This window comes from Pleurodeles waltl, chromosome 10 (assembly GCF_031143425.1).
Source record: "Pleurodeles waltl isolate 20211129_DDA chromosome 10, aPleWal1.hap1.20221129, whole genome shotgun sequence".
Classification (NCBI taxonomy): Eukaryota; Metazoa; Chordata; class Amphibia; order Caudata; family Salamandridae; genus Pleurodeles; species Pleurodeles waltl.
In genome coordinates, this window is record NC_090449.1 from 270,628,810 (window position 1) to 270,644,760 (window position 15,951).

Consider the following 15,951-nt stretch of genomic DNA (forward strand, 5'->3'; position numbering starts at 1 on the left):
ACACATGCAATAATCATGTACTTATACCCCCGCAGGAACCCGAAGGAATGTCACCACACCAGCGGGTCCAGACAACACCACTCCACCCCCAGAAGAGGCCCACAGTGACGACAGCAGCTCTGCCCTACTGGATCTTGATGACCAGCCTGGACCATCGTGGGCCTCAGGACAGTCGGTTCCCCTTGCCCAGCCACAGCCCAACACCGAGCTTACACCCTCTGGTAACCCCAGCACAGCACCCACCCAGCTGGCCCATACCTCCCTACCCAGGACAGGTCAATCAGCGGTGTGTCCACCACTACAGGGCACCCAGGCTAACCCACCACCCCAACAACAACAGGGACCTGGGGGCCGTGGTAGTGGGCACACGGTCCAGGGGACGGAGGCACAGGAACACCGGGGAACTGGGAGGGCTGCTGTGCGACAGAGGGAGGACAGGCCAAGGGAACCTACTCTCAACGAGGCACTATCCTCCATCATGGGAGCATACCACCACTCCCAGGAGACGATAGCAACGGTCCTGGACAAGTTGCAGGAGACCCTGCGTCTGCAGGAGGAGCAGTATTTGGGGTTCAGGGAGGAGCTCAGGACCATCGCCTCCGCCCTGGGCACCATCGTAGGGGTGCTGACGGATATTCAAAAGACCTTGAGGGACACCATGGCACTCCAAGGGGCCCTGACACTAGCCAGGATGATGAAATGCCCACCACCTCCGCCGGCACAAGTGGACAGGACGCCCCGCCACAGGACCAACACACCAGCACCCCACCCCCTGCAGACGGACAACCACCATGAAAGCGGGCCCTGAGATCCAGGAACAGGACAGAGCAAGATGGCAAGACCCCCGCCAGGAAATAAGACCACCCTGATTGTCCCGCCACTGTCCCACTTTGTTACCCTGTCCAGCTTGGAACTGCCCCAGCTCCACTTCCAATGGCCAGATGTGCAATGTACCTGTGAGACTAATAGACTGGACTCTGCCATGGACATTCTTCCACCATGACCTCTCCCCATTTCACAACCCCCCTACATTTTTATGCACTTCAATAAACACCCTTGAAACCTCAATAATTTTGGGGTCAGTCAATGATTGTGAACTTTGTATTGTCAATTACAGTGTTAAAAAAGGTTACCCATTGGAAGGTCAACATACCAATGTCACACATCACAAGCCTTTCAAGGGTGCAAGCTGTTGACACGTAGTTTACCACATTACTGAAACTGAAATGGAAGGAGACAACTCAGTTACCATATAGGGAGTGAAATGTAGGTAGAGGATAGAGGTAGACGTGTGAAATGTAATATAATGTAAAACATGAAATTGTACTCACCTGTGTCTCATTGAAAATATTGCTGTATGACTGACTCCCTGTTGTCGTTTTCATCTTCATCAGCTTAATCCTCATCACTGTCCACAGGCTCAACCGCTGCAACAACACCGTCATCCGGATCATCCTCCTGCAGAAAAGGCACCTGGCGTCGCAATGCCAAGTTATGGAGCATGGAGCAGGCGATGATGATGTTGCACACCTTCTTCGGTGAGTAGAATAGGGACCCACCTGTCATATGGAGGCACCTGAACCTGGCCTTCAGGAGGCCGAAGGTCCGCTCAATCACCCTCCTAGTCCGCCCATGGGCCTCATTGTACCGTTCCTCTGCCCTGGTCCTGGGATTCCTCACTGGGGTCAGTAGCCAGGACAGGTTGGGGTAACCAGAGTCCCCCAATAGCCATACACGGTGCCTCTGGAGTTCACCCATCATATCAGGGATGCTGCTATTCCGCAGGATGTAGGCGTCATGCACTGAGCCAGGGAACATTGCATTTACCTGCAAGATGTACTGGTCTGCCAAACAGACCATCTGGACATTCATGGAATGATAACTCTTCCTATTCCTGTACACCTGTTCATTCCTGCGGGGGGGACCAAAGCTACATGGGTCCCATCAATGGCACCTATGACGTTGGGGATATGTCCAAGGGCATAGAAGTCACCTTTCACTGTAGGCAAATCCGCCACCTCAGGGAAAATGATGTATCTCCTTACGTGTTTCAGCAGGGCAGACAACACTCTGGGCAACACGTTGGAAAACATAGGCTGGGACATCCCTGATGCCATGGCCACTGTTGTCTGAAAAGACCCACTTGCAAGGAAATGGAGCACTGACAGCACCTGCACGTCAGGGGGGATTTCAGTCGGATGGCGGATTGGTGACATCAGGTCTGGCTCCAACTGGGTACATAGTTCCTGGATTGTGGCACGGTCAAACCGGTAGGTCAGGATGACATGTCGCTCTTCCATTGTCAACAGGTCCACCAGCGGTCGGTACATCAGCAGATTCCGCAATCTTCCAATATGTCCCAACTGACGGTGCCTAAGAAGGACAACAGCGAAGAAACTGTCAGCATTCCTCCAGCTATGTACCCACAGTCACACACAAGACTACACCAGACAATTAACCCATCCGGGAAAGGTTTTGAGTGTAGGCCTCGGTATGTGTGACGCAGTAGTAATTGAATCCATGTGGGCCCCTGAAATGACGGCTGCCTGACCTTAAACTGGGACAATGGAATTGTGGGGTAACTGCGCTGACGTTGGACACCGTCGCGGTAGGCGGTCGTAGAGCGCAGCAAAATGCTGCATTGGGTAACATTGGACCCTATGGGTCCCAGGAGCCAATGAACAGGTGCGCTGGCGGTGATGATGCGCACCGCCGCGGACGTCACCGCCGCTGACGTCACCACCATTTTCTATCTGTTCAATCACTAGATACCTGACCTTCGACAGGAGAGGACCTACACTGCTAGTGCTGCTGTGACCTCGGTCTGGAAGCGACGATGGCTGCTGCGTCTGGGGAAAGGGCCCCTGCCTTCACTGCACAGGAGTTGGAGAAACTTGTGGATGGGGTCCTCCCCCAGTATACGCTACTCTACGGTCCTCCAGACCAACAGGTTAGTACACAGGGAGCACGTTGTATGGGCTAGGCCTGGGTGGAGAGGGCTGGGTGGATGAGGGAAGGGGGCAGAGTACATAGAACAGTCATGCATGGGGATGAATGGGCCACAGGGATAGAGTTGGGAGGGGGCCAATTACAACGACGGTGCTGTAGGTAATGACTGTTCCTCTTTCCTTGTGCATGTCTTGTAGGTCAGCTCCCACCAGAAGAGGGACATTTGGTGTGCCATCGCCAAGGAAGTCCGGACCCTGGGGGCCCACCAGAGATGGGGCACCCACTGCTGAAAGAGATGGGAGGACATTCGCCGCTGCAGCAAGAAGACGGCAGAGGCTCAGTTGGGGATGGCCTCCCAACGTGGGAGGGGTGCCCGTCGCACCATGACCCCCCTGATGTTCCGGATCCTGGCGGTGGCCTACCCGGAGTTGGATGGGCGCTTAAGGACATCACAGCAGACACAAGGGGGTGAGTACAACCTCATCCTATGGACTTTGTGTGCAGTGGAGCTGTCTGGGTGGGGGTGGTGGGCTGTGGGTGTCCCTAGGCCAGGGCGAGTTAGGTAGGCAAGGCCCCTCCGTTATGTAGGCCATGTGGCACTCTACCCCAGCTCAAAATAAAGGCAAATTGATGTATAGTTGCCCCTTTGCCATCCATGTGGGCAGATTTCTACCATTGCCATGTAGGCCATATCCCAGAAATTGAATGTGCAGAGGGCAGGAGCACGGCGTAATGCAGGGGGCTGCTGCGTTTGTCTTGTCCGCCAACGGTAGCGGTATGCCATGCACTAAAACTCTCTTTCTTCTGTCTCCACCCTTTTTCTGCTCTCCCTGTCCTTCTGTACATCAGCATCAACAGGCGGAGGTACAGTGGCACCGGAGCACGAGGGATCTGCATCCCACATGGCCATGGAGCGCCACACCACAGACTCTGAATTCACCAGTGGGACGGAGGGCGAGGGGAGCTTCACGTCGGCCACAGGATCACCAAACAGCGACACGGACTCGTCCGCCGATGTGAGCTCCCCTGTGGTGGCGGCACCATCTGTGCGCCCCACTTCTACAGGTACAGCCGCCACCTACCCTACCAGCACCGCCCTCCCAGCAGCCCCTCAGCATTCGCCCCGTGCCCGCTCACCCAGGAGGGTGGCATCACCTTCACCCCAGGCACCTCAGGCCCTGCCCCAGTCACCCCAGCTGCCCTCAGTGAGGAGGCCATTGACCTCCTCAGGTCACTCACTGTTGGGCAGTCTACCATTGTGAATGCCATCCAGGGTGTAGAACAAGGTAATGCATTCCTGGAAGGCATTCATTCTGGTCAGGCTGTCCTTCAGCGAACCCTGCAATCTCTGGCCTCAGCACTGATGGCAGCCATTGTCCCTGTGTCCAGCCTCCCCCCTCCAACTTCCTCCACCCAGACCCAATCCCCTGTACCCCAGCCCATCCCAAGCACACCTACAGACCAGCATGCACACAAGTCAACACACACAAGTAGCTCAAGCAAACATAGGAACCACACACACCACAGGCACTCACACAAGCATCAGACCCATACAGACACAGCAACATCCACTGTCTCCACTGTGTCCCCCTCCTCCTCTTCTCCCTCCTCCCTCCCAGTCTTGTCTACACACACACCTGCATGCACCACATCTCCAGGCACTAGGACTCGCACCAGGACACCCAGCACCACAAGCCTTTCACCTGCACTCACCACCTCCACTGCCATATACACGTCCCCTGTGTCCTCTCCCAGTGTGTCTGTGACGCCCCCTCCCAAAGTACACAAACGCTGGAAATCACTCACCCAACATCCATCCACCTCACCACAGCCTCCAGTACCTGCACCTGCACCCAAAACACCTAAAGTGACACCTCCTACAACCACCTCCTCTTCCTCCACTCCCAGAGCCCCTCCAGCTACCCATCCCAGTGTACGTCAGAAACTGTCCCTATGTCAAATTTACCTTTTTGCCCCCACCCCCCCCTCCAATTCATCAGTCCTGTCGTAGCGCCTCAGCCAAAAAGCCTCCAGTACCAGTGGTGCGTCCACCAGGGCAGGCAGTAGGACCCGGAGCCAAGGCACTGTCAGCCCACCCCCTGTAAAGGCTCCGAAATTGGAGAGTGGACGACGGGACCGTGTCAAGACTCATGGTGGGACAAACAGTGAAATGGGATCCAAGGCGATTGGTGAGTCATCTGTAACTCAAAAGAAGGTGGGGAAGGTCCCGAGGAAGTCTCCCCAACCTGTTGTGAGTGTCACGGCGGAGAAGTGCGCCATCATTTCCGGCGGTCCAGACACAACTGCCAGCACCGTCGTTACTGGTCAGGAGACCACCGCCAGAGTCACAGCCCAGGAGGGCCCAAGTATCGTTACTGGTCCAGAGACCACCGCCAGAGTCATAGCCCAGGAGGGCTCAAGTATCGTCACTGGTCCATAGACCACCGCCACTGCCAGAGTCATAGCCCAGGAGGGCTCAAGTATCGTAGCTGGTCAGGAAACCACCGCCAGAGTCATAGCCCAGGAGGGCCCAAGTATCGTTACTGGTCAGGAGACCACCGCCACTGCCGGAGTCACAGCCCAGGAGGGCTCAAGTATCGTAACTGGTCAGGAGACCACCGCCAGAGTCATAGCCCAGGAGGGCTCAAGTATCGTAACTGGTCAGGAGACCACCGCCAGAGTCATAGCCCAAGAGGTCCCAAGTATCGTTACTGGTCAGGAGACCACCGCCAGAGTCATAGCCCAGGAGGGCCCAAGTATCGTTACTGGTCAGGAGACCACCGCCACCGCCGGAGTCACAGCCCAGGAGGGCTCAAGTATCGTAACTGGTCAGGAGACCACCGCCGGAGTCACAGCCCATGAGGGCCCAAGTATCGCTACTGGTCAGGAGACCACCGCCACCGCCGGAGTCATAGCCCAGGAGGGCTCAAGTATCGTAACTGGTCAGGAGACCACCGCCAGAGTCATAGCCCAGGAGGGCCCAAGTATCGTTACTGGTCAGGAGTCCACCGCCACCGCCGGAGTCACAGCCCAGGAGGGCTCAAGTATCGTAACTGGTCAGGAGACCACCGCCGGAGTCACAGCCCATGAGGGTCCAGAATCCCACAGCCCCGCTGGGCAATGATGGAACGTCAAGCCACACACCAATGTCCAGTTTGGAGTTCGTCATGCCACACACCAACGTCCAGTGTGGAGTTCGTCATGCCACACACCAATGTCCAGTGTGCAGTTCGTCATGCCACACACCAATGTCCAGTGTGGAGATCGTCATGCCACACACCAATGTCCATTGTGGAGATCGTAATGCCACACACCAATATCCGTACCAGAACCGCCATGGCAAAGCACCGCTGAACAGGGCAAAGACCGCCATGGTGAAGACCGCTGAACAGGGCAAAGACCGCCATGGTGAAGACCGTTGAACAGGGCAAAGACTGCCATGGTGAAGACCGCTGAACAGGGCCAAGACTGACATGGCAAAGCACCGCTGAACAGTCCATAGCCAGCCATGGCAAAGCACCGCTGAACAAGGCCAAGACCGCCATGGTGAAGACCGCTGAACAGGGCAAAGACCGCCATGGTGAAGACCGCTGAACAGGGCCAAGACTGCCATGGCAAAGCACTGCTGAACAGTCCATAGCCAGCCATGGCAAAGCACCGCTGAACAAGGCCAAGACCGCCATGGTGAAGACCGCTGAACAGGGCAAAGACTGCCATGGCAAGCACCGCTGAACAGGGAAAGCACCGCTGAACAGGTCAGAAACTGCCAACTCAAGCACCGCTGAACAGGGCAAAGACCGCCATGGCAAGCACCGCTGAACAGGGCAAAGACCGCCATGGTGAAGACCGCTGAACAGGGCAAAGACTGCCATGGCAAAGCACCGCTGAACAGGGCAAAGACCGTGTGGTTATGAATAGTCCGGCACATCAGGCATCGTTCTCCCATGTGCAGCTGGGACTGTGACAGGACATGTACTTTCACGGGGAGACTCATCCAGTAAGGGCACCAGTCCCACCCAGTACCAGTAGAGAACTGCATCTACTTGCGAAGATGTGTCTTTGCACTCCCCAGGATGGCACAGTGGGCAAGCCACCCACTGTAGAGAGTTGAGAGACTGTGGCTTTGCACTCACCAGGATGTAGCAGTGGGCAAACCACCCACTTGTGAGACTTGAGAGACTGTGGCTTTGCACTCCCCAGGATGTAACAGTGGGCAAGCCACCCACTGTAGAGACTTGAGAGACTGTGGCTTTGCACTCCCCAGGATGCCACAGTGGGCAACCTACCCACTGAAGTGACTTGAAAGACTGTGGCTTTGCACTCCCCAGGATACATCAATGGGCATGTAGCCCCGTTGTGGATCTGGCTTCGCATTCATCTGGCTGAGGTGCCCCCCCTACCCTTCCCCCTGAGGTGCCTGTATTGTTTCTATCTGATGCCCCGGCAGTGTTCTCTCAGATTTTGGTCAGGTATCTATTGTGGGCGTCGCCCATGCATTTTTGGACTGTTGGTGCACGGACATTGTTGTGTACATATCTGCACTACTTCTTGTATTGTACATTTATTTTTGACAGATTTCGTGATATATATATCCGTATATTTTTTTATGAGTAGTATATTGGCACAATACAAAGTTTGACCGCTATTCGCTTTGTCTTTGCAATCTTCCGGGGGGATTGTGGGTTGTTACTGTGATTTTTGTGAATGCATTGGTGTGTATGTTGTAATATGCGAGGGTGGGGGTGGGGGTGTTTGGTGTGGGTCCCCGTAACTTTTGCCTCCCCCCTCCCCCGTGTCGTAGGTGCTGTACTCACCGGTATGTTCTGCGCCTACGTCGCTGTTGGTCGTAGATGAGCAGGAATGCAAGGGCAGGGAGTATTTGTAGTTCCGGCTCCATGGTGTCCTCGTTCCTCGTGGGATGTGTTGAGGTGAGCGTTTTCCCATAGCACAAGCTGTTTCCGCCGTGATTTTATCCACGGTGAATCCGCCCCAGAAAAGGTGGCGGATTGGTGTGTTGTGATAGTGTGGGCGGTACATTGTCTTCCGTCTGTCTGTTGGCGGTGACCGCCGCGCTGTTTGTCTGTACCGCCGTGGCGGGCGATGTGTTAAAGTGGCTGTCTTAGTTGGCGGTTTCCGCCAGGGTCGTAATTCCCTTTTTTTGTCTGCCGGCCTGTTTGCGGTATTACCGCAGCTTTAACACCGTCCTCCAGGGTTGTAATGACCACCATAATCTACCTGTCAGGTTTTGAAACAGTTACTCAGGAAAAGTTTACTTTTTATCAGGTAGACCATGCAGCTTTAATTGAACCGAAGAGGCCACCTTCTTCATATTAGACTGAGCATGAGAGCTTTTGCTGTAGGTATCAGATTTAGTTTGAACTTTCTTGTTTAAGCATGAGGTGATCTAGCAGGGCAGGTGTCACTGGCAACGTTGCTTACTTCATGGACCTCTACCTCAATAGACAATGTTTCACTGTTAACACAGGAATTTAGGGTTGGATGTATCAAACTATTTTCAATTTGCAAATGGTGGGAATTGCTAAATTTCACAGTTTGCGAATGCAATATAGCCTTTCAGGATTTATGAAAGATATTCACAGTGCAATTTCAAGGAATCGCCAAAGTAGCAATTCCATAAAATTGCGACTCAATTTTGCTAATCGCGAATTGCAATTCCCTAAATAGGAAATCGCAAATAGGGAATACCTATTTGCGATTACCTATGCACATGTATCATGCATTTCCTAAATGCGAGCTGGGAATTTAGGAAATGAAGTCACCACCAACTTCAAGTTGATCATGTGCAATTTTTGAAAATGCATTAAAAATACAGTGCCATGTAGCGCACACGTGCTCCTAGGTCATGTGTGCACATTACATGTGGACATTTTTTTGGGGGGGGTGAGTCAAAGGGGACCTTAGGCCCCCAGCATCCTTGGATTTGCATTAGCTAAATTGTGAATTCCTAAGTGGAATTCGTAAATTAAGAAATGCAACACCATTCACACATATGTGCCTTTAGGACCCATAGGGATAAATGGAGTTCCATTCCCTAACAGCAATTCCCTGTGAATTGTAAGAAATCGCTATTAGGGATTCGCTATTCTATACATGCCATTTTGCATTTCTCAAATAAATTTTGCTATTTAGGAAATGCAAAACGGTACTTTGATCCATCTGACCCTTAAATTCTTCGCAACCAGCATACTGCCTGAGGGGTTGCACGATGATAATGCCTCACAATGATATCGGAGTTTGTATGCTGATCAGCTCCTTTCTGTGAGGGAGAATTCCTTGACAATGGTATCCACTGCTTACTCCGAATAATTGCCGATAGCAGAAAAAGCTGTATGTTCTTTTTCAGTGTTACCCGGAGTGTTCCTTTACCCCAGATTCCAAACAATATGTGCTGTGGAATTGAATAAAGAAAGAGGGATGTGTCCAACCTGGGCTCTATGGTCACTAATAGGCCACAGACGGGCCCACTCTTCGCCTGGGTTCCTCCCACGCAGTGAAGATGAAGATGCGCTTTAACCCCTTCTGTGCCCAGGACGTAATGATTACATCCTGAGGCACAGTGCTCGTGTGTCCAGGACGTAACCATTACGTCCTTGGCACAGAGCCCAGAGGGAGCGCTAGTGCTCCCTCTGTGGGGTTCCCCCTCACCCCCCCAAGGCAGGGATGGAAGGGGAAGCCCTTTCCCTTCCACCCCCGGCCCCCCCTCACCCCCACTGTGACGTCAGCACGCGATCGCGCGCTGATTGTCACAAGGCCTCCTCCTATCGCGCTGGAAGCTCAGCTTCCAGCACGATCGGAAGAGAAATGCAATGCAAAAGCATTTCTCTTCCGATCACATGGAGGAGGCCGAGAGACTTCAAAGGGAAGGAAAGTTATTTCCTTCCCTTTGAAGTCTCTCTCAGCATTTTGGCAGCCGGATTGCAAGCAATCCGGCTGCCAAAACGCCCACTAGACACGAGGGATTTCTTTTTTTTTTATTAATGAAATTGGCATAAGGAAGCGACCCCTTGGGCAAGGGTCACTCCCAGGTGGGGCATTTTTTTTAAAGGCCTTTTCTGACCCCCTATAATTAGGCCAATCTGCCCCCAGGGGGGGCAGAAACCTCTAGGCACCAGGGAGCATTTTTTTGTTGTTGTTGTTTTTGTTTTGCTTTATATTTTTGAGGTGGGGGGCGACCCCTTAGGCAAGAGTCACTCCCCTAGGGGCAAATTATATTTAGGCCATTTCTGCCTCCCTTGGGGGCAGATTGGCCTATTTTTATGAGGCCAATCGGCCCGCAAGGGGGACAGAAACCACTGGACACCAGGGAGGTTTTTTTTTCTGTGAATTTCACGCAAGGGGAGCGACCCCTTAGACCAGGGTCGTTCCCCTGGGGGGCAAATTTATTTTAGGCCTTTTCTGGCCCCCTGGGGGGCAGATCAGCCTATTTTAATTAGGCCGAATTGCCCCCAAGGGGGGCAGAAACAACTAGGCACTGGGGATTTTTTGTTGTTGTTGTTGTTTTACAAATGGGGAGCGACCCCCTTAGGCAAGGGTCGCTCCCCTGGAGGGGCAAATTGTATTTAGGCCATTTCTGCCTCCCTTGAGGGCAGACTGGCCTATTTTTATGAGGCCAATCTGCCCGCAAGGGAGACAGAAACCACTAGACACCAGGGAGTTTTTTTTTCTGTGAATTTCACGCAAGGGGAGCGACCCCTTAGACCAGGGTCGTTCCCCTGGGGGCAAATTTATTTTAGGCCTTTTCTGGCCCCCTGGAGGGCAGATCAGCCTATTTTAATTAGGCCGATCTGCCCCCAAGGCGGGCAGAAACCACTAGGCACCGGGGATTTTTTGTTGTTGTTGTTGTTTTACAGATGGGGAGCGACCCCCTTAGGCAAGGGTCGCTCCCCCAGAGGGGCGAATTGTATTTAGGCCATTTCTGCCCCCTTTGGGGGCAGATCGGCCGATTTTAGGTCAATCTGCCCCCAAGGGGGGCAGAAACAACTAGACACCGGGGAACTTTTTTTTGGCGCCAATGTCACGCACGGGAAGTGACCCCGTAGGCAAGGGTCGCTCCCCAGGGGGGTTGGGGGGGTGGAATTTATTTTAGCCCATCTCTGCCTCCCCTGGGGCTGGCTGAGCTAGAAGCCAAAATCCACAGGTAGGCACTTTGTAAAAAAACACCTCTGTTTTCTGTGAAAAAATGTGATGTGTCCACGTTGTGTTTTAGGCCATTTCCTTTCGTGGGCGCTAGGCCTACCCACACCAGTGAGGTACCATTTTTATTGGGAGACTTGGGGGAATGCTGGGTGGAAGGAAATTTGTGGCTCCTCTCAGATTACAGAACTTTCTGTCACCGAAATGAGAGTAAAAAGTGTTTTTTGGTCAACTTTTGAGGTTTGCAAAGGATTCTGGGTAACAGAACCTGGTCAGAGCCCCACAAGTCACCCCATCTTGGATTCCCCTAGGTGTCTAGTTTTGAAAAATGTGCTGGTTTGCTAGGTTTTCCCAGGTGCCGGCTGAGCTAGAGGCCAAAATCCACAGGTATTCACTTTGCAAAAAACACCTCTGTTTTCTGTGAAAAAATGTGATCTGTCCACGTTGTGTTTTGGGCCATTTCCTTTTGTGGGCGCTAGGCCTACCCACACCAGTGAGGTACCATTTTTATCAGGAGACTTGGGGGAACACTGGGTGGAAGGAAATTTGTGGCTCCTCTTAGATTCCAGAATTTTCTGGCACCGAAATGAGAGGAAAAAGTGTTTGTTTGGTCAAATTTTGAGGTTTGCAAAGGATTCTGGGTAACAGAACCTGGTCAGAGCCCCACAAGTCACCCTATCTTGGATTCCCCAAGGTGTCTAGTTTTCAAAAATGCACTGGTTTGCTAGGTTTCCCCAGGTGCCGGCTGAGCTAGAGGCCAAAATCCACAGGTAGGCACTTTGCAAAAAACACCTCTGTTTTCTGTGAAAAAATGTGATGTGTCCATGTTGTGTTTTGGGCCATTTCCTTTCGTGGGCACTAGGCCTACCCATACAAGTGAGGTACCATTTTTATCGGGAGACTTGGGGAAACGCTGGGTGGAAGGAAATTTGTGGCTCCTCTCAGATTCCAGAAGTTTCTGTCACCGAAATGAGAGGAAAAAGTGTTTTTTTTCGGTCAAATTTTGAGGTTTGCAAAGGATTCTGGGTAACAGAACCTGGTCAGAGCCCCACAAGTCACCCCATCTTGGATTCCCCTAGGTGTCTAGTATTAAAACATGCGCTGGTTTGCTAGGTTTCCCCAGGTGCCGGCTGAGCTAGAGGCCAAAATCCACAGGTAGGCACTTTGCAAAAAACACCTCGGTTTTCTGTGAAAAAATGTGATGTGTCCACGTTGTGTTTTGAGCCATTGCCTTTTGTGGGCGCTTGGCCTACCCACACAAGTGAGGTACCATTTTGAACGGGAGACTTGGGGGAACACAGAATAGCAAAACAAGTGTTATTGCCACTTGTCTTTCTCTACATGTTTTCCTTCCAAATGTAAGGCAGTGTGTAAAAAAGATGTCTATTTGAGAAATGCCCTGTAATTCACATGCTAGTATGGGCACCCCGGAATTCAGAGATGTGCAAATAACCACTGCTCCTCAACACCTTATCTTGTGTCCATTTTGGAAATACAAAGGTTTTCTTGATACCTATTTTTCACTTTTTATATTTCAGCAAATGAATTGCTGTATACCCGGTATAGAATAAAAACCCATTGCAAGGTGCAGCTCATTTATTGGCTCTGGGTACCTAGAGTTCTTGATGAACCTACAAGCCCTATATATATCCCCACAACCAGAAGAATGCATCTGACGTAACGGTATATTGCTTTCAAAAATCTGACATCGCAGGAAAAAGTTACAGAGTAAAACGTGGAGAAAAATTGCCGTTTTTTTCACCTCAATTTCAATATTGTTTTATTTCAGCTGTTATTTTCTGTAGCAAACACTAGTAGGATGTACACAAATGACCCTTTGCTGAATTCAGAATTTTGTCTACTTGTCAGAAATGTTTAGCTTTCTGGGACCCAGCATTGTCTTCTCACCCATTTCGGTCACTAACTGGAAGGAGGCTGAAAGCACAAAAATTTTAAAAATGGGGTATGTCCCAGTAAAATGTCAAAATTGCATTGAAAAATTGGGTTTTCCAATTCAAGTCTGCCTGTTCCTGAAAGCTGGGAAGATGGTGATTTTGCCACCACAAACCCTTTTATTGAAAGGATTCTATAATTCTAATTTTTGATTGAACAGCATCTCTTCTAACATGTCACCATTTGTCCCAGTTTAATGTTTCCACAGTAGTGGAGCTTCTCAAGAAATTGTGGCATGAGGCAACATTCACAGCAACTGCAGAGGATGCCCCCAAAAGCTTTTTTGAAAAAATGTGCTTAAGGGTGAGCCCAGAATCTTGCAGTGTAACAAGCTGCTCGCTTTCAAACATCATGATCGACAAAATGTCCATATGCTCATCAGATGTGTCACCGGGTCAGCCCACCCACCTCATACCATCAGTGCTGTCCAGACACAATGACCTCCCAACATTAGTCACTCTCCTGTGGTAGGGGTCTTGCTCCTTAACTAGGTGTTTCACTGATAATACTGGCGATATATCAGCCCCCCAGCCCGTTTGCACCCATTTTTCAGCCCCCAACAGTTTAGTGTTAGTCATGTCCAGGAAGTAAAGAAACAGAGTGCTGTCTGCTGGGTTTTTTCACTTGCTTGCACAGTGCTGTCCTCAAGCCTCCACCCTCTTGATGTGGAATGCATTGTGCTCTTTTGGCAATGATGTTTCTCCTTTGGAATTTGCCAAGGTTTTGTGAGATTTCAGAAGATCTCAGTGGCTATCTTAGAAACAGTCAATAGTTAAACTATGCCCAGACTTACTCATGTGCTTTGCTTCAAAGTCTTCAGAGAAGGAGGTTCTACGATCCATCTCTAACTTACCTGAAAGGAATCAGCAATGCTGCCTTGTCCAGGAGTCTGATTGGATCTTGTATGCCAGCTCTGTTGCAGTCTTCATTTTCTGGTCCACCTTCCTTCTTCAGGACAGCCTACAAAGAAAAGTAAGACAGTAAGCATCTCTGATAGATGATCCAGTTTAAGTTACACATTCTTATTGCCATACATGCACAGCTATGCACTAGAGAAACAAATGTCTGTATAATGCAGTCCGTAGACATTAGCACAGTAACCTTTACTAGATTTGGGTTCAGAGATCCAGAAATACTACAAAGCAAATATTTCCACTGAACAATTTAGGATCTACAAACTAAGAGACTGTATAAATACAGAACCTTTGGTGTGAAAGAAAACATCATGGTGAAAGCATTTCAAAGGTTTTTATGTAAGTTGTTAAAATAAACAAGTATGACAAATAACTTGATGTTGACTAAGGTTGCTGTAAACTCAGTATGCTCAAGCAATGATTGTAGGGCTCAGAGAGGATCACCTTTGGCGTTGCAAACCCTATGAAAGGGCGTCCAACATAGTAAAGCTAGTTAATTGCAGGTAGCTAATAGTGAGAAACAAGTTGGGAAGTTAGTTAAGAATATTATAATATTATGATAGAAAGCCCAGAACACTAGTAAGCCCTTTTGTCTTAAAGGTTCAACAACACCTCAATGGAGAAAATCAGAACACACATGACAAATATCCAGTCCACCTTGTTACAAGCTCATATGTCCTATGGTGCTTGTACTATTGTGGAAGGGATAATCTCCCCTAGTCTCAGCCAGCCTTTCAGAAAATTCACAAGTAAGAAAGATAGGTTATAAGAAGTTGGACCCATATCGTCTCCGCAAAGGTGCAGTGCAGGCTTGCACGGTAAGGATAGCATTGTCTGATCTCACAGCAGTGTACATTATGAGAGCGTTTGCTTGTTACGAACAAGTACATGGGTGGTACAGAAAGAGTAGACCAAAGCCTGTAGTCTTTCAATTCTGTTTGTAAGGGCTATATGTGGTACAAGGTTTTGCTGTGCACATGGTGCATTTAGCAACTTTCAGTGTTTTGTGGTATAGTAAAATGTTTCTCTAGAGAAAAACACTGAATTTCAAGTATTTCAAACGCCATGTGAATCTAGCAATGTGTTGGGAATCTGCCTTTTCTGCATGGCCGGCCTGGATGCTTTTTTACCTAATTTTGGCTGGTATGGGACTTTGTGTCCTGAGACATGGCTATTCGGTGCAACCGCATGTGTAATTTAGCCCTAAAACAGTATTTGTAAAACTGGTTTCACCCAATTGGCATATGTAGCTTTACTACAAGGACATGGTACCAAGAACCTGCACCAGTGGCATGGACATTAAATGTTGTTTGTGGGCTACAGTGTTTACTTGCATCACCCAAATATATATGAAAAAATACATGATTCCCAGAAGCACCACAGTGCTTTGGCAGGGCTGCAATATAAAGTCACTGAAGTCACGCAAGGCAAGTAAAAATACCTTGTCCATGTGCAAAAACCAGTTTTTTATATATGAAAATGCCATCTCTAATGAGTACCTAATAAGCACATAGGGCAGGGTGCTTAATATACAGAAAAGTGGCACAGGGTGATCAAGGCCTAAAAGTTATTTTCACAGTGTAGGTGCACCTGTATTTTCCATAAGGCAAACCTGGACATGATTAAAATATTTATTTGATAAAGAAGACATTTAAAGTTATTGAGCCCTTAGTTTTAAGAATCTGATTTAATGGTGAAATCAGGATTTCAATAACTTTAGTAGAACTGTAAATTTGTAAAAATTTACTTCTTGGTGCCAGAGCTGGAAATTGCTTTGCACCAGTTCGGACTAATCACATCTCCAAAGGCTAATACACATATGTATTTGAAGTTAATGACTCTCCCTGCAAACGTGTCAGTTTTTAGCAGAAAGCAGCTGCAGAAGCCACTTCTGAGAACGAGGGGCACCTCCGACAAGGGTAGAACAAACAGATGGCAGAGTCTAGCAGCATCAGGAGAGTTGCAAGCAGTCTTTGATATC